The sequence below is a fragment of the Puma concolor genome, chromosome A3 (genome assembly GCF_028749965.1).
Source record: "Puma concolor isolate L17-30 chromosome A3, mPumCon1.1.hap2, whole genome shotgun sequence".
Taxonomy (NCBI): domain Eukaryota; kingdom Metazoa; phylum Chordata; class Mammalia; order Carnivora; family Felidae; genus Puma; species Puma concolor.
Genome location: NC_141669.1, coordinates 66473183 through 66499687, shown reverse-complemented (window position 1 = coordinate 66499687; position 26505 = coordinate 66473183). Strand labels below are relative to the sequence as shown.

The following is a 26505-nucleotide window of genomic DNA, read 5'->3' as shown; positions in this document are numbered from 1 at the left end:
GGACCAGTATGATATTTTGTGGAGGTAAAGGTGATCAAAATTTCTGTGAACTAAGTTATGGCAGAAGACTGGAGACTTGATATATCCCTGAGGTAGGATAGTGAAGGTGTATTGCCAGCTTTACCAGCTGAAAGAAAACTATTTCTGGTGGTCCCCATTGGCAGGTATGGAAAAAAAGCATTTGCCATATCAATAGCTATATACTAGGTACCAAGGGATGTGTTAATTTGTTCAAACAATGAAAACACATCTGGTACAGCACTTGATCAAGCTTGAAATAATCCAGTCATTCTTCTAGATCCATCTGTCTTTTGCAAAGGCCAAATTGGCAGAAAATGGAAATATGGTAGGAATCACCACTCTTGGCTTCTATCAGGTCCTTCATGAAGGCACTTATCTCTGCAGTTCCTCCAGGAGTGAAGCATTGCTTTGGGTTACTATTTTCCTAGTATATACAGTTCTAGTGACTTCCACATACCCTTTCCCACAATAGTAGCCAATTCTGATCAGGAACTAATGTGAGAGATATGCCAGTTTCTGAGTATATCTGCTCCAATTCTGTATTCTGGAAAATGGGAAATAACCACAGGTTGGGTCTAGGTACACACTGGGCCCACTGTGAGACAGACCTGAGCTAAAGCTTCATTGAACACCTGACCTCCATAATTTGTGGGCCACAGTAACATATTGGTCCTTATGGAATTAGTGTTAGTGTAGAGCCAGTGTCCATAGTCCCCAAAGGTCTGATTATTTCCTTTCCCCAATTCATAGTTACCCTGGTAAAAGGCTGTAGGTCTCTTTGGGAATGACTGAGAAAAAGATAGTATAAATTTTGTTTTGTTTTTTGTTTTTAATTTTTTAAATGTTTATTTATATTTAAGAGAGAGAGTATGTGTGAGCAGGGGAGGGGCAGAAAGAGATGGAGACAGAATCTGAAGCAGGCTTCAGGCTCTGAGCTGTCAGCACAGAGCCTCATGCAGGGCTTGAACTCAGTAGCCATGAGATCATGACCTGAGCTGAAGTTGGATGCTTAACCAGCTGAGCCACCTAGATGCTCCAACAATATAAGTTTTTAACTGTCCTGGGGTTCTGCCTCAAGGGGATTAAGTCTCCCATTCACTCCAGGAGTTCTGGGTATGTAAACTGGTTCAAGTCTGGGAATTGATGGAGAGTGGTGACTTTTTATGGTTCAGATTAGACTTTTGTTCACGTGACCTAGAACTTTTCTGCTTAAACAGAAAAATAAGAATTTAGTAGGCTTCCTATGTATTTTCCTTCTAGGAACACCATGATTGACTAACCAGTGTTATAGTCCACATGAGTTAGACTATTCTGATTGCTGCTTTGAATCCACTGTTGCTTATGCAAACCATGCCCCCTTCACCTTTGCTGGTTGAGCACTGCAACCCCTTCAGGATCCAATCATTCCCCTCATATTTAGGTTCCCTAATTCAATGATGGCAGTTCCCACTATAAGATCTGACTTCTAGAGGAGCTTTTCAAGGATCTATGGTTCCCTCGTGAATTTGTAGGTCACAGTTGTGGTCAAGGTATGTCTTCCTGGACCCTCCTAAGGTAGGTGAGCAAGTCTTAAATGACAAATCCATTCTAACATTCCAATCTCCCTAAGACTTTGGACACTTTCTTTACATTAAACCAAGGTAAGTCTGGCATTTCTGACTCACTCATTGTAGATCACCTTTTTTGGTCCATGTATCAGCCAACCAACCAAACTATTATGATCCTTTCTAACTCTCTACACTGCAACATTAAATGCAAAATCTCTACTTAGTGCGCTCATATCAATGAATTTGGCCTGATTCAGCTTTATGTTCATTCCAACATTTTTCCACACTCTTATTATCCTTTTCTACCCTATCCTCTGGATTTCTATCTGTGTAAGTTAGAGAACTCAAGTAGTTCTTCTGGAGTAGAGCACATATCCTTATGGGTCACATTTTGTACTTCACCTTTAAGGGCCTGCTGGGTGCTGGGACTGTGTCTTCGTACAAGTCTAGAAGCAAAAAAGGGTGTGGGGATTGGGTCCTGAGGAGACTCAGCTTTGTCTGGCATGGAAACTACTGTAGTAGAGGTCATTACAATTTTCTCAGGCAGTGCAGGGTTAATTCCCTCAAGTTGGAGGGAAGGAAGAGGAGGTAGAGAAGCCACTTTCACTACCAAACTCCTCAAAATTTAGAGGTTCAACGTCCCCAGCTTCATCATGGACTTCCGATCTGTCCTCATTTCAACTTTCAGGATCCCATTGCATCCAATCTATCCAATCCAAGGGGTGCCTGGGTCACTCACTCAGTTAAGTGTCCAACTTTGGCTCAGGTCATCATCTTGTGGTTTGTGATCAAGCCTCATGTAGGGCTCTGTGCTTACAGCTCAAAGCCTGGAGCCTGCTTCAGATTCTGTGTCTCCCTCTCTCTCTGCCCTTCCCCCACTCATGTTCTGTCTCTCTCTCTCTCTCTCAAAAATAAATAAACATTAAAAAAATTTTTTAAAAGTCCAATCTATCCAATCCAAGAGTTGTATATTTTAGTCTAGAGCTCAGGGAATAGTCAGGGCTATAGATACGAATTTGTGACTCATCAGCATATGGATTGTATTTAAAGGTATAGGGCTTGATTGTAAAACCTCTCACCCTCCCACCACCCCTTAGGTGAGACTAATTAAGGGTCTTTCTAAAATTTCATATTTAGATATGCACTATTGTTCTGAAAAGAAGAAGTGATGATTTCCAGCACAAAAAACACATTTATTCAAACAATTATTAAAAGCCCACTAGATGCCAGGGAATCTTCTACATGCTAGGGATACCTCAGTGAACACTACATGGTCCCAGCCCTCAAGCTACCTAAACTTTGATAAGCAAGACAGAGAATAAAAAAACCCAAACAAACAAAATATAATATACTAAATGTCAAGTAGTGATAGATACTATGAAGAAAAATCAAGCTGAGTAAGTAGGGAGTGACAGAAATTAGAGTTGCTATCTTATTTTTTTTAAAGTTTATTTATTGATTTAAGTCATCTCTACACCCAAAGTGGGGCTTGAACTCACAATCCCAAGATCAAAAGTCACACTTTTGTGACTCTTCCGACTGAGTCAGCCAGACACACATGTTAGTTTAAATAGAGTAGTTGGGGAAGGTGTTTTTGAGGAGGAGTAGAGACTTGAAGTGAGAGAGCTAGCTATGTGAGTGGTTGGGAATGGAGTAGCAAGCAAGGAAGAATGGAAGGAACTAGAAGAGAATCCAGGTTCTGTAGGGTCTTGAGAGGGAGAGGGGAGGGGAGAAGGGAGGTAGAAATGGGGAGGCAGAGGGAGAGAACTGAAGATGGGAGGAAAGGAGAGGAAGAAAGATACAAAAAGCCAGGAGGGCTGGGGTCCTGCAGTTGGCAGCTCTTAGAGAGTTGAGATTCAGAGGCTCTCAAGCAATTGTGGGGCAGTAAGAACAAGAGAGGAGATTCCTATAAGTATGGCTCAAGGTTATGAATTGCTTTCCCTTTAAAATTTTTTAATGTTTTCTTATTTACTTATTTTGAGAGAGAGAGATAGAGAGCAAAGAGGGGAGGGACAGAGAGAGAGGGAGAGAGAATCCCAAGCAGGCTCTGCCCGGTAAGCATGGAGCCCGATGCGGTGCTTGAACCCACAAACTGTGACATCATGACCTGAGCCAAAATTGAGAGTCAGACGCTTAACCAACTGACGCACCTAGGGGCCCCAAATTGCTTTTCCTTTAATGGTTTTTGTCAGACTAATGACTAGAATTGGGGATTATTTTTATAATTACTTATGGCCATTAGCTTGTGTTTCTTTTAATAGAACACTCCACTGGAAGTGGGCTGTATGACCATATATATTTTTTTTTAATGTAATAAATGTTAAATTTATATCTCACATTACCTGTAGGAATGACTATTCAGAGATCCTATGCAGTAGTCTTTTTTCTCTTTGGGGAACATATTCAGCTGAACATATGAAAAAAATATATATATAACAGTTTATGGTAGGGAACTTATTACATTGCTTCTGAAATTTAATAAGTATGTATACACAAAATTTGCATTATTGCTTGTAGACAATATTGTTCCAACCATGTTAAAGTCTATCTATTTCAAGACTGTTATTTTTCTGGAAACTCTTTAAAAAAAAAAAAAAAAAAAATATATATATATATATATATATATATATATATATATATATATATATATAAATGTTTATTTTTGAGAGAGAGAGAGAGTGCGAGCGGGGGAGAGGCAGAGAGAGAGGGAGACACAGAATCTGAAGCAGGCTCCAGGCTCTAAGCTGTCAGCACAGAGACTGATGTGGAGCTCAAACTCACAGACGGCGAGATCATGACCTGAGCTGAAGTGGATGCTTAACCAATTGAGCCACCCAGGCACCCCTCTTCTGGAAACTCTTGATTTCACACAGAATGTCATAAATTAACTTTTAGTCCACTCCCTTCACTAGTATGGAAGGTATCCTTCATTAGGACAATGATTTTACTCACTCCTATATCACAAGTGCCTAGGATAGTAGCTTCTATACAATAGATGTTCAGCAAATGTTTGATAGGTGAATAGTAAGTGAAGTAAAATGAACTAGTTTGTCAAACTGCCTCAACCTTTTAACTAAAAAATGCTAGAAGTACAAATGGCTTTAGGCTAATTAAAAGTAGAATTTAACTAACAGGTTATCTTTTATAGTAATTTCTTGGTAGCATTTTTTCCTATAATTACATTTATTTCAGTGGTAGCTGTGGGAAATAATCCCAATTCAAATAGCAATACCTATTTAAACCCCATAGACCCTTAAGTTTAAAAACAAAGCAAAGAAAACCCAAAATTTGTCTTTAATTTTTTCCCCAAGTTATAAAAATGATCAGCAACTTTAGGCTGCTTTATTTAGTTATATATTTAGCAAGGAAAGTACCAATGTGTTATAACACAGAACCAGATTAAGTTATTTGGTTTCAGTGATAAATCTGTAAGAGTGGTAGGCTAATGATAGGTGATTTAGCATTTTGGGACCACTTCTCTGAGAAACATTTCTCTTCAGGGGTCAATTAAGAGTGCTTATTTTACTGTCTAGCCATAAACACATCATGCACATCTAACATGAGGTGTTCACTGATGCTTGTTTAGATGCTGAAGGCAATGCATTAGGAACTGATGGTAAACCATTCTTATCCAATCAGTTCCTGATGCAGTATCTACGACATCAAAAACTCTATAATAATTATATAAAGTATTTATTTCCAAATGCAACAACTTTGTTCCCTTTGTTCCTACATATAAAATTTGCCATTAAGTAATGCTTCTTGTCATCTGATAAAATCAATCTAATGTCACACTAATGAGTAATTTCCCGTTTACCAAGAGACACATTGCAAACACGATGTGTATAAGACTCGTGTAGTATAATCATGTATTTCATGGCAAACTAGTGTGGGTAAGTATTTTTTAGAGAGGATATTTTAAGTTTTTTTTTTTTTTTTAATGTTTATTTGTTTTTGAGAGACAGAGACAGAGCACAAGTTGGGGAGGGGCAGGGAGAGAAGGAGACACAGAATCTGAAGCAGGCTCCAGGCTCTGAGCTGTCGGCACAGAGCCTGATGCTGGGTTTGAACGCAAGATCATGACCCCAGCTGGAGTCAGATGCTTAACCAACTGCACCACCCAGGCGCCCCTTAGAGAGGATATTTTAAAAACAGCTTGCCTTAAGCCACTTGTTTCTGTTTTTTGTTTTAAAGGATAATTTAAAAATATTAAAATCCTAAGGAGATTTGAATGAGACAACCTGGTGAGCATTTAGTTTTGGATTCATTGATTAGGATAAGTTGCATGTACATGTTCAAGATAGATTTATCATGTCTTTTATTCTAGAATTCTAGCTCACTGAAATGATAAGGTTAGAATTAGAATTAATAGATATAAGAGGCATAGGATACCAAGAAGAACATAATGGTCAGATACACAATTTCAAGAATGTTACTGGTTTCCTATCTTATTGATCATTTTGCAGGTCAGTTTTTGATGATCTCATCAGAAAATTCTAATTAGTCTTCTAAAATTCCTCCAAATATAGAATTAATTAAGGGCTCTAGTATTACCTAGAAATCCTGCCCTTCTGTCAGTGGAACTTTTGGTTTACATGGGATATTTTAGACATAAAGGGTAGGGGATTTGGAAATAGAATCAAAGTGGAGATCACAGAATGGAGACTGGAAAGTCCACTGATTGCTCTCTGTCTTCATTTATCTGAATACCAAGTAGCCCTAAGAGTTAATACTTCACCATGTTTTAATTCTATCAGTGGTTTAATTTTGGAATACACTAAAACACTCTATCTAGCTTATCATAAAAATAAGTTCCATCTTATTCTCTTTCCGGAGTTCTTATCTATGATCAAGTACGTTATCTCAATTGTTTAACAGGCATTTCCTTAAGGTTTATACAGAGGTTTATATAAGGTTTATATATTTTCATAGAGAGTATTGCAGTAAAGCCAAAGAACTTATAAACAGAATGGTTCTGGGGACCCTGAAGACTTCTGTTGGAGAAGCAATCCCAGGACCAGGACCTGAAAAGTCAGCCCATATTTTCCTATAGCTCTCATGGTCTCTTATAATTTTGGTTTAGCAGGTAGATTTGGCAGATTAGGGAATTAAGTTAACAACTCTAGCAGTGTCTGGGAAATTAGGTGGTATTATGTCATTTGTGAGCTAGAAGGAATGTAATAAGGAAATAAAAATAGGTGAAGAACAGGATCCCTCAAGATTTGATTGTTGCAAATATCCACTGTAATTTTCAAATAGCGTCATTTATCAAAAGTAACATAAGTCCATTTGCCCACATGTCATGATTCTAGGCTATTGGTTATTTGGAGTACCTAGTATAGTATTGCAACAGGTTTTGAAACCCCTCAGTACTGGGACATGGTGGCTGGGATGGTTGACTATGGGAGTATCATCTTTAATTACAAACTGCTACAAGGAATTTGGTGGGGAAAGAGGGATTCATGGAGTTGGGTAAAAGCTCCTATACAGGCCAGTGGTTATCAAACTTGAGCATGCAGAATTGTCCAGAGGTTTATTAAAAGACTGCTGGGATACACAATCAGTTTCTAATTTAATGGCTCTAGGATGGGGCCCAAGAATCAGCATTTTTAACAAGTTCCCTGGTGATACAGTTCAGAGACTATAATTTGAGAACAACTGCTCTATCCTGGTCTGAGACTATATGGGCTATTGGAAACAAGTGATCAACCAGGACTGTGATAAAATGAGTGTGATGATCTAGAAGGAAAAAGGACCAGAATGAAGCATCTACAGAAATTCAAATCCTAGTAATTATTGGAGTTCAGGAATGTTGCTCTTTAGACATCATATTACTACAGATCTTTTAGGAATACATTTGCAACTTTCTCTTTTCATTTCCTTTCACTCCAGAAAAAAATCATAGATTAAAAACTCTTCAGTTCTCTGGATTACTTGAGTTTGGAAATAGAGCTAGTCTGCCTGTAGATGGAGCAAAATGATAGTAAGGAAAGACAACTCAGAGACAGGCTGCTATGAAACAGGAGAATGTCAAAATCTAGGCTACAGTTTTGAGCAATCTTTGGAGCATTGTATAGGCCAAGGGCATCTCCCAGTAATTGAGGTGTCTCTAATAGAACCAAAAAGAAGAGGGTCACTTTTTCTGGAAGATCTCCCAGAGGTTTTTTTAGAGAGAGCCTCCTTGTATGTCCATTCCAGGTGACAAAAATGTTGTACAGCTAAGTGGCAGACTTATCTGTTCCTAGAGTTGATCAAACTCCTCCCTTCTCCCAAGGTTTTCACCATGCTGTTCCCACAACTCCTACCCATTCTTCGAATCTCAACCTCAGCTTGTTCAGATGAGGTCTCCCCATCCTTTGCTCATAGCAGGTAACCATCTATAATTACAATGGAGATATTTACATGATTGGTTTCACAATCAGCTCCCTACTAGGGTAGGGATGGTTTGTTTACTGCTGCATTCCCGATACAGGGCCTGGTACCTCACTGGCATTAAGTACTTGTTGAATGAAACATGAAAAGCAGCTGTACCTTACAGAGAGAACTTGAAACCAGGTTTTGTGGTCAAGCATGTTGGCTGAGCTTGGAACCTTCTCCATCCTTACCCCCTCCAGACTATCAATGTTCATTGCTAGTAGAGTGTGGGATACAAGTGCAGCAGGTTTTGAGACTATAAATTAAATAATGCCATAACCCCCAAAAGAAAGTGTGTTTTTAAGGAGAAGTTTGGGCTTCAAAAATGATTTAGAAGAATGGGTTATACAGGTACAAATTGGGTACCTGGCAAGATTACTAATATCAAAGTGCTCTAGCCAATAGAGGATTGAATCTGTAACCAGTAAAGGTTTCTTTAACCCTGCTCCACCTTCATGGAAGACAGCTCTGTCTTAGATAGGATGGACAGCTGTAGACTTCCTGAGATCTTGCAATCATCACTGGACACATAAACCCTCTTTGTTCTGTTGTTTAGTTTTGATTTTTTAATTAATTAATTAAAGGAATTTAATTAATTGACAAAGGAAGACAAAGATGGCCTTTCTGGGCATTCAACGACTATTTATTCTCCAGTAGTACAGCCTGGAGAGGGCCACAGCAAGTTCTAATCTGGATGTACAGAGAAGACAGACATTGTGAGCCTGGGGTCACTTTTAGCTTGCATAGGGGTGCTGCTAGGATGCCTTGGGCTTTTTGACTTTGTCAGTGACTTCAGAGGCCTTCTTGGTGGCAGATGGAATTTTTGCTGGCTGACTTGAGCCTGCCCACATTCCTTACTACATACATTCAGAAGCAGAGAACGATAAAATCCTTTGAAGGCAGAAGGATGACCACCATCTAGCTAGCTTGTTCTCATTAATGGAATAAATAAAACCTGCTGTCAAGTTGGGCTTACAGCATGGGGCTCCCTGCAGTACCTGAAAGCCAAGGTCAGCCTCCTGGGCCAGCTGAACTGCTAGCACTAATGGTCTAAGGAAGGCTGGTAATCTTACTTCACTTTTTGGGCCAGGACTGAAATGTTGATTTCTAGCACTAAGAAGGTTCAGTCAAGAGTTGTCCAGGGGAATGAGCTCAGAAGGAGACCTTCGCTCATTTGGGGAACTGAAGGTAGTATGAAAACTAGGAAATCAGTGGGGAAATCAATGGATCTCTGGACTTCTGTCACTCTGGTAGAAGCCAGGGCTGGGTGTGGTGGGACACCTGCAAGCTCAAAGTGTACACCTGAGGACAAAGCCAGGGATGCTTAGAGAACACTCAGGGCAAGTTTTAAGCACCACAGGTTTATGTGCAGTACATACTGGGACACAACTGGTCAGGGAAGAATCAGGCAAGATCTAAAGATGCAGCCTTGGGATGCCCTTTACATGGGGCCCCAAATAGTGAAGCCTGTAGGCGACACATGGTCACCGTGGTTCCTATGTGCAAAGCCAAATCCAGGTGTAGAGGTGAGGTCTGACCTGAGTAATGCTTAGAGCCACAGTGAGTTGCAATCTGTGATCAGACAGGAACACACAGGCTGGAGGATGAAGAGAGCATGGTCAGCTGCACTGAGCAGGAATAGAGTTCAGGTTTAGTGCAGCAGATCAGAATCACAGGTTCAGCACACATTTAAGGTGCAGGCCTGCAGACTGGCAGTAGGCTCTGCTTGCTTGCTCTGGGAGAGAGACCAGCTTCTTCCACTTTGATGTAGATAGTCTTCATGGTATAGGTAGTAACAAGGAAGAACAAGGGCCATACTATAGGTGCTGGCGATTGAGGTGAGGACTTGGTTCCCAGGAGCCCTAACAAGGTCTCATATAGTGAGCAAGACAGAGCCTCCATAGGAAAAGGCTGGGAACCCTGTTGCACTCTATCCTCTATTAGCACTGTCATAAACTAATCCCATCCAACAACAATATTTTGGGTGTCTCATTGACAGAGATGCCAAAGCCTTCCCTTATTTCGATGCTAATTATCACCAGGGTGATAAAATTTTTAAGTTTTTTTTTTTCAAGTCATATTCTATGTGGCTGAAAAGATACGTGATTCCCCCCCCCCCCCCCCCCCCATTAAAGCAGCAAAAAAGCTAATTAGTTTTCAAAAGGAGTTGGGACTCCTAATTCCAGAGCCAGTTTTCTCTTTGGTCTTTTATACTAGCTCTCCTCTTGGTAGGAACCTGCCTGTCCTGTGGTCTATGCTTCTCAAGTTTAATTGCAAGGTTGCTATTTGGAGCCCACAACACATGTTTTTCCTTAGAGTTTATAAGTTATTAAGTTCTGAGAAAATCCTATTCGATCTATGTTACCTAGTAAACAAGTCATGCTACTTCTCTAATTAAAAAACTCTCCCCCAGTGCTTCTCAAGTCATTCACATTAAAACCCCAAATCCTTACCATGGACCACCCAGTTATTGCTCCAATTCCATCTCCTACCAGTTTCTCTTTCACTCCACTCCACTCCATCCACAGCCTTCTCGTTGGACTCACATACACTGATTCTCACCTCTGACTGCACATTAGAATCTGTTGGGCAGCTCATAAATAGTGATGCTCAGGCCCCACACCTAGTCATTCTGATTTAATTCATCTGTGATGAAGCCTGAAGCCCTTGCCTTTGGCCTTTCTGAAAGCTCCCCTGGTGCTTAGATGTGTAGACAGTACTGCAAACATCTACAGTACTTACCGCATGTACCAACATGACCACAAACACAATTCCTGAAACATAGTATGTGCTCATCTATTTAAAATTTTTTTCTTGTCCTATTTAATTACATTAATTTTCTTTCCTTTTGAAAAAAGAATGTATCTTTTTTGAAAAATTGTCACCAAGAATTGGAATTGGTAATTTTTTAATGTTTGATGGGGAAAAAAAAAGGCTATTTCAACTAGCAGGAAGATACAGATGATATCTGGAGAATTTCATAGCTTTAAAGGGCCCTAATGAGTGATGCAGATTAATATGAAGCCCTCTTCTTATCAGAGGTAAGTTATTTTCTGGCTTATATTTCAGTATTTGTCCTGTTAGTCTGGGAATAACTAGTCCTCAAACTGACTTCCTACTACCCAACATCACTTGCTGGCAAGGAAACCTAATAGGTCACAATAGCAGATGTGTAATCTAATCGGATAGACACACAGGCTTCTTCTCTTCCTGAAGATACCCAAGGAACTACGTCAGCCAAGACCTTTGAAATAGCATGTTTAATACATTTTGTTGCTAAAGTTAATCTTACATTAATTACAAATTTGTTCCATCTAATTGGTTTGGTGCTGCTGGGTGAATGAGAAAGAGAACTGGCCTTGATTTTTTTATCCTGAGGAATCACATTTGTTCTCAATCTTTTTCCGGAATAGTCTTCTGCCCCTGTTTCCAGGGGTCACCAAGAATTGGAGTTAGGCATGGCTCAAAAAAGTCTTTGAGGCCAGAGCCACAGTTGATTCTAAATTTCAGTATCAATTAGGACAGTTGAATGTGAAACGTTCATAGTAGGAATGAGGAAGAGACTTTCAGTGTGAGAATCTGGGCAGTCGAAGTTTGAGTAGGGCTGGCAGATCATCCTCTTTTGGACTGCTTGGAATCTGACAGCACCCCCAGAAAGAGTGGGAGGAGCTTTCAGAAGGAAAACATTTTAGGTTTAGCTTCTAACACCAAACTCCCTTGGTTGATTTAAAAAAAAAAACAACAAACAAAAAACCAAGGAGCCTTAAAGGAGTGCTATAAATGGAACATGAATCCAATAAAGACAAATTAATTCCCAAGGCTGGTTGCCTTTCTCGTAGAGCAGGACTTCAGAAAAGACTTCAGTAAGATTAAAAGAGGTTGAACATGAAACAGTAACCATAGCAACTTTGCTTTTTTTTTTTTGTCATGAACTAGTAATTCCGTACTGTAATTTGGGTTGCCTACAAGTCTTTTGATCCATGAGGGCAAGGAAATTGCTCTGTTTAGCATAATCCCAGAGACCACTGTGGGGGATTGTATGAACATCTCACAGTTGCCAGCTGAGATTAAGCCAACTCACAGCCATCCAGGTTAGACCTGCAAGAAGAGCATCATGTGAGCAGAGGCACATGGGTGCCTTGGGTAAAAGCATAGCGCTATTCACTGAGCACATTGGCTGAAGAGTTATTATGTCTCCTGGATTTTTTCTTGATGAGACATTATCAAGCTACTTCTCTTGGTGAATTGAAACCTATATTCACACGTTGCTGGTATGTGCAGCATTGCATATCATGTCCTAATTTTTGCATTTAGAAAGGATTTATTCTATTTAATCCTTACATAATAAGAAACACAAGTAAGTATAGGAGGATATAAAACCAATCACTCAAAAACCATTTATAAGCAAGCTTTATAAGGAATTTGGGAATACCAACAACACCCTAAAATAGTTCCTCAGGTAAAAAAAAAAAAAAAAAACAACAACCAACAAACAACAATTATGTAATTGAAAAAGGTAATGAGCATATATATACTCACCAAAGGGGCAGGTGTGATAATGGGGGTCCAGGTCTTCACCTTTTTTAGATGGTAGTTTCTGTGTCCTTCCCTTTGCTCATGCTGCTTTATTCAGTTACATTGGATTGGGCCATGAGCCTCCGCCCTTCTAATTCATTGAGTGGGGCTGATCAATCATAGGGATAATGATCAAGAAAGGAAGGAGGGAGAGACTGAAGAGGTTCTCCATCATCTGCTGTGGGGATTCTCAGCTTCAGGGAGTATAAGAAGCATCAGAGGACCTTGTTACAAACAGATCCCCAGAGTCCGTGTCCAGATTTTGATTTTGTATGTCTGGTTTAGGGCAAGGATTTGCATTTTGATGGGGATTTGCCCTGCCTTTCTCTCTAGTTTCATTTCATACTAGTCCATTTCTTCCCCTAAATTGTAGACTCAAGCTATAACAAACTGCTTGAAGTTCCATAATCCAATGAGCTGTATTATGCCTTTGCACATACTTGAGACAGTTTCCTCTTCCTCCCTCCCTCCTTGAACAAACATACACACACATATGCATACATACATACCTTGTGTGACTGACACACACATTCAATCTAAGACCAACACCAGACACTTTCTCTCTTCTGTCTCCCTTCTCTGTGCTCAGTTTGTACCCTCTCTATTTTCACACCTGTTATACACAATGATGTTTTCTTGCTTACATGTTGTCTCCCTCATTAGACTATGACCTCCTATATGTAAGGACCACCCTTATTCATCTTTATAGTCTCAGCCATACAATTCTCTGTATGGCCTCTACTACTTAAAAGTTACACAATAAAAGTTTGTTGAGCTAAATGAAATGTTTGTTGAAGCAAAGTATTATAGATTCCAGCTCATAACTTGTCCCTAAATAACTGAGACTTGACAGAATTAGGATAATGATAATCTGCTTGGTTAGAAAAAAGGCTTTTCAAGGAAAAAATTCAGGGAGATATGAAGTTACAAAACAATTAAGAAAGAACAAGAGAATATAATCTTGCTTTTCATATGAACTCCTAAGTAGAAGGCTACTTGTTGAGAAATAAAAATGTCTTCTCACTGAAATTTAGCATTTAAAATATAGTCTATGTCTATTTTCTGGAGTCAAATTGCTCAGGATCAAAAAGAAATAGAGGATTTTATCCTAAGCAAAAAACAAGGGCCTATCATTTCTCATGTCTTTCTTCTCAAGGGGTTAGAATAAATCAGATCCAACTCCAAAGCAACATGCAGGCTTGTTCTTTTTTTCTTTTCTCTTAACCTTAGATTTGATTTCCCTTTCTTCCTAGAAGGTTTAACACTGAAAGTGACTGTTAAGAGATAGCAAGAATAAAGATGTAGTTCTTCTTCCCTCTACTGGAAAACATTAGAAAAAGGTCATAACTGGAAGTACTGTACATTGATGAGGAAAATAAAGAGCTGCAGGTGAACCCAAGACATAGGGTATATCATGCCCACAACTGCAGTGGGGAAGGCACTAGGGGGAAAGTATAGACACATACTTTGCTGCCTTGCCCACCTTACTGGGTTGTTGTGATGGGCATTTAAAAGGGAAAAGGAGGGCAATGATATAAAGAAGTTTTGGTAACAAAGCTATGCTAATGTGGCTGGTTAGTCCATAGGCCAGATAAACTAAAAAAATAGTAGCAAAGTATCAAGAAGTAAGCTATTTCTAAAACCATACATGCTGTTCAAGGATTTTAGGGATATTACCAAAGGAAGGGAGACTCTAAATCCATAGTAAAGTATTCCTACAGGCATCTTTGGGGGCATTGCAATGTATGCATTTGTGATCTTAATTCTGTAAACTCTTAGATCTTACTCTCTATAGATTTGTATTTGGATGTAACAGAAGTTTCTGTTAGGTCATTGGATCTGTTTAGACAGTTGCAATTTCAATATTTCTCTTAAGATCATGTTATTTACTCAGAGTCAGAATTATTTAGATAACTTCTGAAAACTCGGAAGGATTAACCCTCCTGCAATTGACTGTGGAAGATGGCATAAGGGGTTGGGAAGCACATGAGCTTTGGAGTGAGGTAGAGCAGGGTGTGGTTCCTGGTACTACACTTACCAGCGTGGTGCTTTAAGGTGAATCATTTTGTTTCTTGGAGATTCAGTTTGTGCATTGTTAATACTTGTGGGTGACATTATTAACAACTAACTGAGATAATATTGTGGAAATGTCTACCTGGTACAAAATCTGATACATAGTTAATAAATTCTGGTTTTATTTTAATTTTACCATGATGTCCTTTGGTTAACTCAATTACTTGTTTTTTCTTTCCAACCTCTAGATTTTAGAAGAGGTGCCCAAATTCCACTCTTATATTTATGCTTATGTTATTATCTTCCTTCCTAGAAGTTTTTCTTTTCTTTTTAAAAAAAATATTTATTTATTTTTTGGGAGAGTGCAAGTGACGGAGGGGACAGAGGATCTGAAGCAGGCTTTGCGCTGACAGACTGATAGCAGTGAGCCTGACATGGGGGTTGAACTCATGAACTGCAAGATCATGACCTGAGCCGAAGTCGGACCCTCAACTGGCTGAGCCACCCAGACGCCTCCTTTCCAGAAGTTTTTAAAATCTGCTTCTGTGCCTTGCTCAAGTTACTGACTTATTAATGATGTACCAGGGTGCTCTAGGGTGTTGGCCAAGAGGTGTATCTATTTCTACACTGAGGGGCTTCTGAGTTTGCATGATGCTTATGGTTTCTCTGAACCAATGGTATCCAGAGTTGACATAAGCCATTTTATAATTCAGTTTTCTCTTCTTTATGGATACAAGTGTTCTGTCATTTGAGACATGCTGCTTAGAAATCTAGTTCTCCCTTAGCCTTCAGGTCAGAATTCTGAAACAGCTCAGGTCTTTGGGTACTCAGATTCACACTGGTGCTGGAGTGGTACTAATTTTGTTACATTTGAGTGTCTTTTGCAATCCCTCTTTTGGAAATTAACTCAAAACAAAGGCAGAAAAGTCTATGAAAACCAACTGAAAAGGTGCTGATGGGTGAGAGGACTTATAAGAACCCCTTCAACAGGGCTCGGTTCTATATCCCAATTTCCTAGCAGATGTGGGGACCACTTCAAGTTTCTTCAAACAAACTTCCTCTCTCTGATTTCTGGGTGGGAGTCACTCTCCAGGCAATAATCTTTTTCATGTCTGCTTCCTTTTTACCTTGCCTTCTTGTTCTTTTTGGGATTGGGACTCTGAATCCCCCAAGGCTTGAAAGATAGCCAAACATTATTTATTATTTTTGTAGCTTTGTAGGCATTCAAAAAATGTTTGGCTTTGAATTGGTTTCAATAAAATAGTTGGCTAGAGTTACAAATGAGCATTTTGGCTGGAATTTTGCTAAATACCAGTTTGAAGCTGAATTTTGGTAAAGCTGCCCTGAATACATCTATCTTTGTCAATGGATTTGTTTGTTTATTAAGTGCATACTTTCTGGATTTTTGTGGGAAGAGAAGGTCAGACAGAGGAGCATGAGGATTAGAAGTGATTACGAATAGAGAAAAGGATTCATGGAGAATGGTGTCTAGAGATAAGGCGTTACGAGAAGGGAGTCTGAGTCATACTGTGCATAAGTGGGTGTCCAGCCCAAAGCCAAAGCCAGAACTGCCATTGAGCTGAGCTTCCCATTGGCATGTTTTCCACATTCTGAATGGTGGAGACATTCTTAAATAGGTAGTCACAATTAATGACAGAGCAAAAGTGTAATTGATATGAAGAATGGTTCTCATAAAAAAGGGCTTTTTCATACTCTTCTAGTTTAAGCTTCTAGAAAATCTTAAAAAGAAGCCAGCCCTAGTTCAAGGGACACAGTGCATCTTTCATAACTGAAGCAAAGCAGATGAATAAATAACCTCTTCAAGGAAAGCCATTAGCAAGTTGGATAATGATACTGACGTGAGTAATTGGAGAGAAATAAATAAACTAGTTGCTATTAGAATATTCACTAAGGATTGCCTGTGTATAATTGGGTGTAACTCTTAAGACTTGGTGTATGCCACCTTCCATTTCTTAAAAAAGAAAGAATATTTTGAAGGTCCTCTTTTTGGAGACCAAAGACATAAGGCATTGATCATGACTCAGTGGGGTTGTAGTCTTAGTGTCTGAATCATTTCAAACCTACCTTCTTTTGTAGAGTGCACCTATAGTAAAAGAAGGAGGGAAGTTTATCCTGGAAATTTTTAGGAGACAGTGTCTAGAATTCCAGACGTCTCAAGATTCTTACAACGGAGAAGAATCTTTAGTCTATAAATTTGTCACAATTTTCCAAGATGATTCTTCATTTGGGATGATGGAGGAGATGCTAAAGGCAACAAACACAAAAGAGTAGAAGATGATTAGGTCCTTGAAGCCTGCAAATCGTTAGGTCTCAAAGATGAAACGCTGGACAAAGTTGGGACAAGGTTGACTTACCCATTGTCTGCTCCTTAGAGGCAAGGGTCAGGTTTGAGATTTCTTCTGTAGTTGGAACCCAATGGCTTCTTATTGAGGGGCCGAGTGTCATGCCACAATCTGGCAGGATGCACATCCTGCAAGAAGGTGGTTTTTTCAGAAGAAACACATCTCCATGTTCAGCTTAATTGGAAGTGACCCGGCAAAATGATGTAACCCCTACAAAACTCAGTTTTCTCATTTTAAAATAGGATCCCCAAATCTATTTCATACTGTTATTAGAGGCTTCAATAAGACTATTTGTGTAAAGTGCCTAACAATGCCTGATACAGAACATGTAATAAATGGTAGCTGCTATTTTATTTTTCCCTTGGCATTACAATTTTCACAGGTTAAGAATTTGAGTTGACCCTACTGTTATAACAAACAAAAAATATCCTTAGCTAATCATACTATTACTAACAATAACAAAAGCTGCTATTTAATGAATGATTACCATATGTCTGAGTATTTTACTTAGTATGTATACTAAGTATTTTATGTAGATTATTTCATTTGATTTTGACAGAATCTTATCAGGGAGGTTCTTACAGGAACAAAATTGAGGGCGGCTGGGTGGCTCAGTTGGTTGAGCATCTGACCCTTGATTTTGGCTCAGGTCATGATCTCACAGTTCATGGGATCAAGTCCCACATCAGGCTCCACGCTGAGCCTAGAATTCTCTCTCTCCCTCTCTCTCTTTGCCTCTCCCCCACTCAGTCTCATTCTCTCTGTCAAAAATAAATAAATAAACATTAAAAAAAAAAGAAACAATTGAAAATGGGAGAATGTCCAATAGTAGTACTTTTCAAAGGCGTTGCAAAGAAACATGGGATTTAATCTGCTGGAAATACAAGATTCAGAGGTATAGTGAGAAAAAGAGAGAAAGAAAGTAGGAGGCACAGTAATTTTTAATCCCATGAGCTCATCTTGAAGACAAGCCTGAGAAAGCCACCCAGCCAGCACCCGGGAAAGGACAACTGAAGCTTTGTGGGCATTGGCAAGGGCAGCCGGATAACATACTGTGAGCAAAAAAGGAAGAACACAGAAATTATAGGGACCTATTAGAGAAGACAGAGGCCCAGTCAACAGAAGAAATTCCTTGAGAAAAAGAAAAAAAAAGTGTAAAGGGAGAATATCTGATGAGAGGGAGGCCCTACAAACAATCTCTTGGATTGAAGTTGAAGAGTTAAAGTCCCTGGGGCAAGAAATGAGGACTCCAGGAAAGGGAAAAATAAATACTCTCCTGTGAAATCAGTTCTTCTGATTGTGGGCTTGCATGTGTTTGGGGAGGGGATGTCAGGACTCTTCATAAATATGTATGTCTAAGTTATTTTATTGAGGTAAACACACTTATAGAAAAATGTGCAAATCATGAGTGTACAGCTTGATGAATTATCACCAAGTGGACACACCCATGTAACCACCACCCAGGTCAAGAAAGAGAACATTACCATATTCATAAATATTTACTACTCCTAGTTTTCACATGCTTAGTTTCTCAAATGAGTCTGTGTCTTTCTAACATAGATATTTAAAGTCAAATGTAGCCAGTTAGGATGTTTTGTATATAAAGTGAGAAAAGAGAGCTTGTTCTAAAAGCAAGTTGGGCAAAACACTTAAAATCCATACAATTCCATAAAAGTGAGATAATAAAATCTAAATGAAGTATAATTATATGTTTAAATAAGGAATAATTCTATGCACCCTCTCAAACCATTGGGGCACTGAAAATTAAGTTTCAGAGGGGAGTCCCCACTAGAAAAAGGAATAGCCTGTCTTCCTTGCCTGAAGCCTTCAAAAAATATAGCATTTGGCACTGTTGCAAGCGCATGGTATGCTCAACAAATATTTATCAATAACGATAATGGTGGTAAGTTACCTTTTTCGTAAAATACATGGTGATCCCTGGTTTCCTTAAACCAATAACTGGGCAAAGAAATATGACTTTTAGTTCTTCTGAAGCTCCTGGTTGAAGCCTTAGGAGAAAGAATAATCTATGAATTACTGGTGATATGTTTTAACCCCAATTGAAATTATTTTGCCCTTCACCTTCCCCCTTTCCCACAACCAAACACAGCTCTGAGTTTTGCAGAGATGAGGGGGAAGATAGAAGGAAGGAAAGAAAATGAGAAGCAAGATGGTGAGCAACAAGTATGGGAGGGAAAAACAAAAGCTGAGCTAAAGCCACTCAGGAAATATCCCTTTGTACTTCTATTTGTATCAAGTAATTAATGTTATAATTTGTCATAGCAATTAACCACACTTTTTATTAGATCAGATTTCATTACGTGCTACTTTAATTTTGGTAGGTAGTCATTTGTGAGATGAAGGAAGTTATCCATAGCAGCCACTGCTGTGGGTGACCACTAAGAAAATTAAAAGCCATTTGTCAAATGGAAAGGTTATCTATTTTTTACATATTGTAATATCCTTAATGGGTCCTTCAGGTGAAATTTTACAGAAGACAGAGTTAACAAGTGACATGGAAATTGGAAGATGAGTAATGAATTGGTAACATTTACCTGTTTATGAGTGCAAATTCAAGCCTGGTCTTACAAAACCCCAACATGATCCCTGCTGTGCTACAGATAGATCTTTCTTGACTTATGATGGGGTTATATCCCAATAAACTCACTGTCTGCTGAAACTGCTATAAGTCAAAAAGGCACTTAATACATAGAACCTACAGAAAATCGTAGCTCAGCCTAGCCTACTTTAAATGTGCTCAGAACACTTAAATTTAGCTCTACAATTGGGCACAGTCCTCTAACACAAGGCCTATTTTATAACGAAGTGTTGAACATATCTTATAATTTATTAGATACTGTACTGAAGTGAGAAATAGAATGGTTGAATGGGTACAGAATGGTTGTAAGTATTTAGGTTGTTTATCCTCATTTATCGTATGCTACTGCCTACCATCATGGGAGGGTATCGTACCATGTATCCTTAACCTGAGAAAACCTCAAAATTCAAAATGCAAAGTATGTTTTTTACTGAATGTGTATCACTTTTACACCCCACCTAAGGTTGACAGATAGTTAAGTTGAACCATTGTAAGTTAGGGACCATCTTTATTAATGATTAGTTTTGCCATGCCTTTTAGGTTAGCAACAGAAATTACGAAAAGCATCTGTTTCATAATGATGTGTGAATTTGATGGTTTGTCATGTCCTCAGGAATATAAAGGCATGCTTTTACAACTTACCCACTGGGGTTAAAGTATAAATAGATGCAGAATTCATATGAAACTTTCTTTCTTGATGCCCACTCTAGTGGTGAATTATAACTTAGCAGCTTTGATTTCGAGTCAGCCATTGGGTTTGTATGAGAAACTGAATAGTTTGACACTTTTCTAGGAATATAGACGGTTCAAGTAGTAACAAGTGTCATATGGTACAAAGAAAACTGAAGTCTAGTTTCAGGCTTACCACTAACCAGTTGTGTGACCTGGGGCCACTGAACGCCTCTGGACCTTAAAATTGGGTGGTTAAAATGATGGGCTTTGGAGCTGAACAGATCCAGTTCAAGGCCCTTATTAAACCTCTAAGAGCTTCAGTTTCTCATCTGCAAAATGGTACCATTAATAATACAAGATTGTTAGAAAGATTAAATGGGACAGTGCATGTGAAAGGCCCAGCATGCAATCAGTGCTCAATAAATAATAGAATTGGAATAAGTGGTCGCTATTTTCCATTCCAGATCTAAAATGTTAAGACTCTATGATAGAGCTTGTAAAGTGTCTGTCAGGATTGGATCTGTTAGCAATTACCGGTTCCTGAGGGGGGGTACGTTGTACCATGTTGCAGCCAAGCTCTACTTCTGCATAGGCTTTTAGGCACTGGTGTTTTTCAGTTATACATTTATTGAAAATCCTGACATCCCTTGAAAGCAAAAAGGAGGAAATCTGCTCCCTTGTCAAAAGAAGGAAAGCCTATGGGATGCCTGGGTGGCTTAGTCAGTTAAGTGTCCGACATGGGCTCAGGTCATGATCTCACAGTCTACAGGTTCCAGCCCAGCACTGGGCTCTGTGCTGACAGCTCAGGGCCTGGAGCCAGCTTTGGATTCTTTGTTTCCCTCTCTCTCTGCCCCTGCCCCACTTGCGGTCTGCCTCTCTCTCTCAAAAATAAATGTTAATAAATAAATTAATTAATTAATTTAAAAGGAAGGAAAGACCATGTGAACTTGCCTGGCACAGCCCTCCAAGAGAGGCTGTTTGCTTGCTTTAAAGATGTGTGGCCTTGGGATCACCAGAGTGGGACAAGGAACATGGCTGGGCCTGGGAGGGAGAATGATCAAAGACAGAAGGCCAAAGTTTTGGGAGGGGCTAATGATAGGGGCAAATTAGTATTTCCAGCAGCATCCTTTCTCTTGCAGTTTCCACAGCTAAGGATGTAGTTTATGGTGGGGGAAATAGCAAGAGACCAGGCCATCCCCAAAGCTTGCCAGTTCACCCCAAGCATAATAACAATGTCCTACATTTTTCAGTTCTTTATCATTGGCAAGTGTTTTCCAAGCCGTGGGCAGTAAACAGGAAAAGTGGATACTCAATTTGTTTTAACGATGAGGAAATTTGGACCTAGAGAGGCATAAATAAGGGAGTCAAATATTCCAAATCCAGTTTCCTGACCTGTAGTTCCCTGTTCATTCTCCATACTCTTTTGTCTCAGATGTACAGTCATGCAGGTTCAGGTATTTCTTTTCTTTCCATTTATGTTTTTCTGAACTTTAGTTTCTTTGCTCACAAAATGAGATGGTTAATAATACCTCCCTCATCAGGTTTGTGCGAGGACTAAATTAGACAATATGTATAGAGTGTTTCATGTAGGAATAGCTATTAGTTGTTGCTATCAGACAGTTCTAGCTCTCCTACCGCCAAGGAAGATGCTAAATTCCTAGCATCACTTCTTACTGTTTCCTCCAATGAGCCCATGTTTTGAAAGATTTTGCATATCAAATTGCTTATATTGGTTAATAATTTTTTTATTATCAAAGGCATTTAAGATTGCCTGTTGGGATTCCCTGATCTGCAATTCCATCAATGCTGAATTGATTTAATTCTAATAAAAGCAAAGAAACCTGGTATTTAGAGAGCCTTTTCATCCTCATCTAAGTAAATGTACTTCTTTCAGGGTGTTTGAAGTCTCTGAAACATCTTGCTGTTCTCCAGCACTGTCTTTGCAGATTCTGGACATAGCTGGGCTCTCACTTGTCAATGAATAAGCCAAATCTTATTATTATAATCTGAGTAAGTTGTCGTTTTGTGTGTGATCTAATTCAGTTTTTGAATGTTACAATTTTTTCCATCACATCATGGGAAATTGGTGTGGTCCAGAAATAATAAAAATGAATTCATTATGAATGAAACTGAAGATGAATTTTTAACATGCTACCAGAAGTTACTGATTAACAGGCATACTGACACTTCAGATACTCCATTCTGCTATACAAGAACTAATTTGTGTATTTCATTCATTGTCATTAAAGGCCAAGTTCAATTATAATTTTTAATTTGTATTTTTTCTTTACCCTTCTGCCATGCGATTCTTATATCAGAGAGGAAAGAAAAATCGTTTTTTTAGTATACAGAAATTAGATCTTTTATAGACAAATTTAACTGTTAAGATGGGAAATGATCAAAGATACTGAAATACAAATTTCACATAAACTCATCTCTTATTTTGAAAAGATATGTTACACAGAGAATAAGTCTTGAGTCTTTCAAGATATTATTGGGTCAGGCTAAAATAATTTCATTGTGAGAGCATTTTCCTTCTCTGTGTGCAGTCTAAGTGCATATTTTGTGCTCTTAGGAATAACTTTCCAAAGCTGTGTAAAGAATGTAGCAATAAAATCTAATAAGAATTATGGCTCATGACTTGAATGATGTCAGTACCCTTTTAATCCTCCCAAACATGAAAACGTTTTCTCCTAAATAAGATTTCTTAACTCTTTATTTCTAAGGAAAATTGCAGAGCTCTACAATTCTACTGGCAAAGTAAGAGTTAAAGGAAGGTGTTTTGTTCCATTGTTAATACTTAGGCTTCTTATTAAGATAATCACTTTAGAAAAGAAATGTATCCTAGACAATACTATTTTTGTGAATACATATTCTTTTATCTTTTTTTTTTATATATTACATAACATCAGACGATTTCTGAGTTCAGTGTTTCAGCAATAATCCTTTGTTTTCTCTTTAAGCCTGTGGTTCTCAAACTTGAATGTGAATCAGAATCACCTGGAAGACTTGCTAAAGCATAAATGACAAGTGCTCATTCTCAAAGTTTCTGATTCAGGAGGCCTGGGCTGGGCACGAGAATGTATATTTCTAGTAAGTTCCCAGGTGGCACTGATACTGCTAGTCTGGGGATCACACTTTGCTATTAGCAGCTTTATACCATTTAACCTTCTTATCTTACAACTTAATTTGATGGGATTCAGTCATCCTGAAGCATGTATGTCCCCTTAGTTTGGAAGAAGCCGAAGTTCAGTAAGTTATCTATAGTTTGGTTATTTGGCCACTCCAGATTTATTTCAAGTCAAAGGACTGCATACAGAAAAGCATAGCTGATGAACAGTTCGCTGCTTGAAGATGTCAGACTGTAGAATCTCTACGGGTAAGTGTGTGATTTCTTTAGTGACATCACATTTGCCTGCAGAGATTTTCCAGTCTGTCACTTTTGAAGTTGTATTTAAGATGGAAAAAAGTTGTCTTCTTTCTACAGTGATCTTTCCAGGAAGGCTAGATTTTAAAACTACTTTGCCCAAGATTAAAACTGAATGGGAAAACAGAGTTATGGTTGGGGTTCAGATAGGCGTTAAGTGAGAATAGATACTCTGATTCTTGCACACATCTCCATGGAGAATGAAGGAAAATGGAAAAGTGAACCTTCCCAAACCACAACCAATCTCATTTGTAACAGTGTTTTAGCCACACTGAAATCTTTATGGTCAATCCAAGTGAATATCCTTGAATTTCAAGCAATTTTATCTAATGGTTAGACTGTGCAATTGGGTTTCTCAGTCTTTCTTAATTTGCACACATGCCTAGCTAATCACATGAGAGATAAGTGGAAAGAGGGGGTGTGCTTCTCAATTATTTTCCCCATCTCTCTTCTACTTAGAATAGCTGTTTTAATAAGTAACATTACCTGCTGCTAATTTTTAAAATGGTGGAATAAAGTGTAATAAGCAATGTTTACTTCAGAGGCTCAATAATCTGTGAATATCATGATATCATAAAGTTTATTTACATTGTTGGGATTTTTTGATGTTGTTCATTTGTCAGAACATACTTTTTGATCAATGTTAGGTGTAAATTTATTTCACCATTTGGCTACAACAGGGACTTTGTATATTTTTGTTCCCTTCTGTATCCTGGCACATAACAGGTACTCAATAAACATTTATTTAATGAATGGACATCAATTTACTTTTTTTTTTCAAATGCTTATTTACCATTAGAAAGGCAATAGAAATATACATCAAGTCACATTTTATTAATATCAGAGTGAACATATTTAACTTCAAACCAGACAAAACCAAAACATTTAAATATCAAAAATCTATCTTGGTAATAAAGAATATTCCTGGGGCGCCTGAGTGGCTCAGTTGATTGAGCGTCTGACTCTTGATCTTGGCTCGGGCCATGATGTCACAATTCGTGAGTTTGAGCCCTGCGTGGGGCTCTGCACTGAAAGTGTGGAGCCTGGGATTCTGACTCTCCCTTTCTCTGCTCCTCCCCTGCTTACTCGTGCTCTCTCTTAAAAAGTTTTCCTGATAGTCTAATGGAACTTAAAAATTTTCCCTGATAGTCTAACAATGTTATATTATGTTTTTCTGGCATGTAGTTTTATTTCAGATGATTAGTTTTTAGTCCTGGATTATATCCAAATTTATGTAATGAATCACGAAATTAGGTTTGATTTTGTTTATACTACACAGCACAGTGTCTCGATTATCTGTTAATCTGCAATATACACATCCTTTGACCTCAAGATGACTTTAAAAGCATCCTATCAATTGCATTCTGACTTTTCTAGATAAACCATAAATACAAACTTAACCTAAAATCTCTCATAAGTGTGCAGAGGATACAACAGGTGGCTCTGATCTGATGTGAGTGCAGCTAAATAATGTGTTGAAGTAATTGGAGTTTAGAAAGATAAAAAACATCTGGTTTCAAAGGAGAACATTTCCATCCATTTTACTGCTTTTTAGAGAGCTACATCATTCTGGGTTATGTAGAAAGAAAGGGCTAGTGTTAGGAACTCCATGATCCTCATTCTGTTCATCTAAGCTCCAAAGGGTGGGACTAGTATACTTGATCATGGAAGGAGGATAAGGCTTCTTACGCCATTTTTCATTTTTTTCTTTTCTAGTCCTGCTTTTTGTTTTATATGTATTTGCAGGGACTGGTTAACAGTATCACTTGTTCTTTTGAAGGAAAATTGAAGCTGTGAATGATGGAATCATAGTTGCCATGTCCCTGATTGTTGATATCCTGTTTGTTTCTTTGCTCTGTGATAACAGACCTTTGGAAGAGCATCATCATTTTAACCCCATAACTAGGCTCTTAAGATATAGCCAGCCTATAATATAGCACTCCTGTTAAACACTTCCACAGAGAAAAACTCCTTTGTAAATGCAAATATTTGATGGGTAAGCATTATCTGACAGTAAGATATTACAGATGAATTTAGAATACCACACCTACCAGAGATTAAAAGTCTCAAAAAAAGGGGGCGCCTGGGTGGCGCAGTCGGTTAAGCGTCCGACTTCAGCCAGGTCACGATCTCGCGGTCCGTGAGTTCGAGCCCCGCATCAGGCTCTGGGCTGATGGCTCAGAGCCTGGAGCCTGTTTCCGATTCTGTGTCTCCCTCTCTCTCTGCCCCTCCCTTGTTCATGCTCTGTCTCTCTCTGTCCCAAAAATAAATAAACGTTGAAAAAAAAAATTAAAAAAAAAAAGTCTCAAAAAAAAAATCAAAGAATATGGTTACATTTTGAAAGATCAGGAGGCCAAGATCTGCCCGGTAGTTCTCAACCTTGACTGCATATCAGAATCATGTTGGAACTTATGGAATAGACAGATTTCTATGCCCCAACCAATACCTCCTGAATCTGAATTTCCCAGATGTGAATTTGAGAAGTCTCTATTTAAAAAAAAGAATTTTATTTTTTGGAGAACTTTCATGTAGAAAAATGAGTGAAAAGTACAGAGAGCTCCCATATGCTCCCTATTCTTACACACCTTCCCTACTATGGACTTCATGCACCATAGTGATACATTCATTGCAATCAGTGAACCTGCATTGACACATCATTATCACTCAAAATACATAGTTTAAATTAGGGTCATTCTTAGTGTTGTATGGGTTTTAACAAAGATATGATGACATGTATCCAGCATTGTAGCATCATCCAAAATAGTTACAGTGCCTTAAAAATTCTCTGTGTTCTGCCTATTCATCCATCTCTTCCTCCAACCCCTCATCTTTTTACTGTCTCCATAGTATTGTTTTTTCCAGGTCAGAGGGTTA

The 26505-nt window shown here is 38.6% G+C and overlaps 2 long non-coding RNA genes across 4 annotated transcripts in view; one reads left to right on the top strand and one right to left on the bottom strand.

The window, feature by feature from the left end:
* LOC147582514 (uncharacterized) overlaps positions 1-26505 on the bottom strand; it is an 874254-nt gene that overhangs the window by 9651 nt on the left and 838098 nt on the right. The window contains exons 2-5 of the long non-coding RNA XR_015249212.1: positions 18846-18942; positions 16946-17061; positions 16656-16835; positions 12522-12751 (exon numbers count right to left, since the gene is read on the bottom strand). This is a non-coding gene — a long non-coding RNA (uncharacterized LOC147582514). The remainder of the gene's footprint in view (positions 1-12521; positions 12752-16655; positions 16836-16945; positions 17062-18845; positions 18943-26505) is intronic.
* LOC147582516 (uncharacterized) overlaps positions 1-26505 on the top strand; it is a 188020-nt gene that overhangs the window by 35852 nt on the left and 125663 nt on the right. The window lies entirely within an intron of this gene.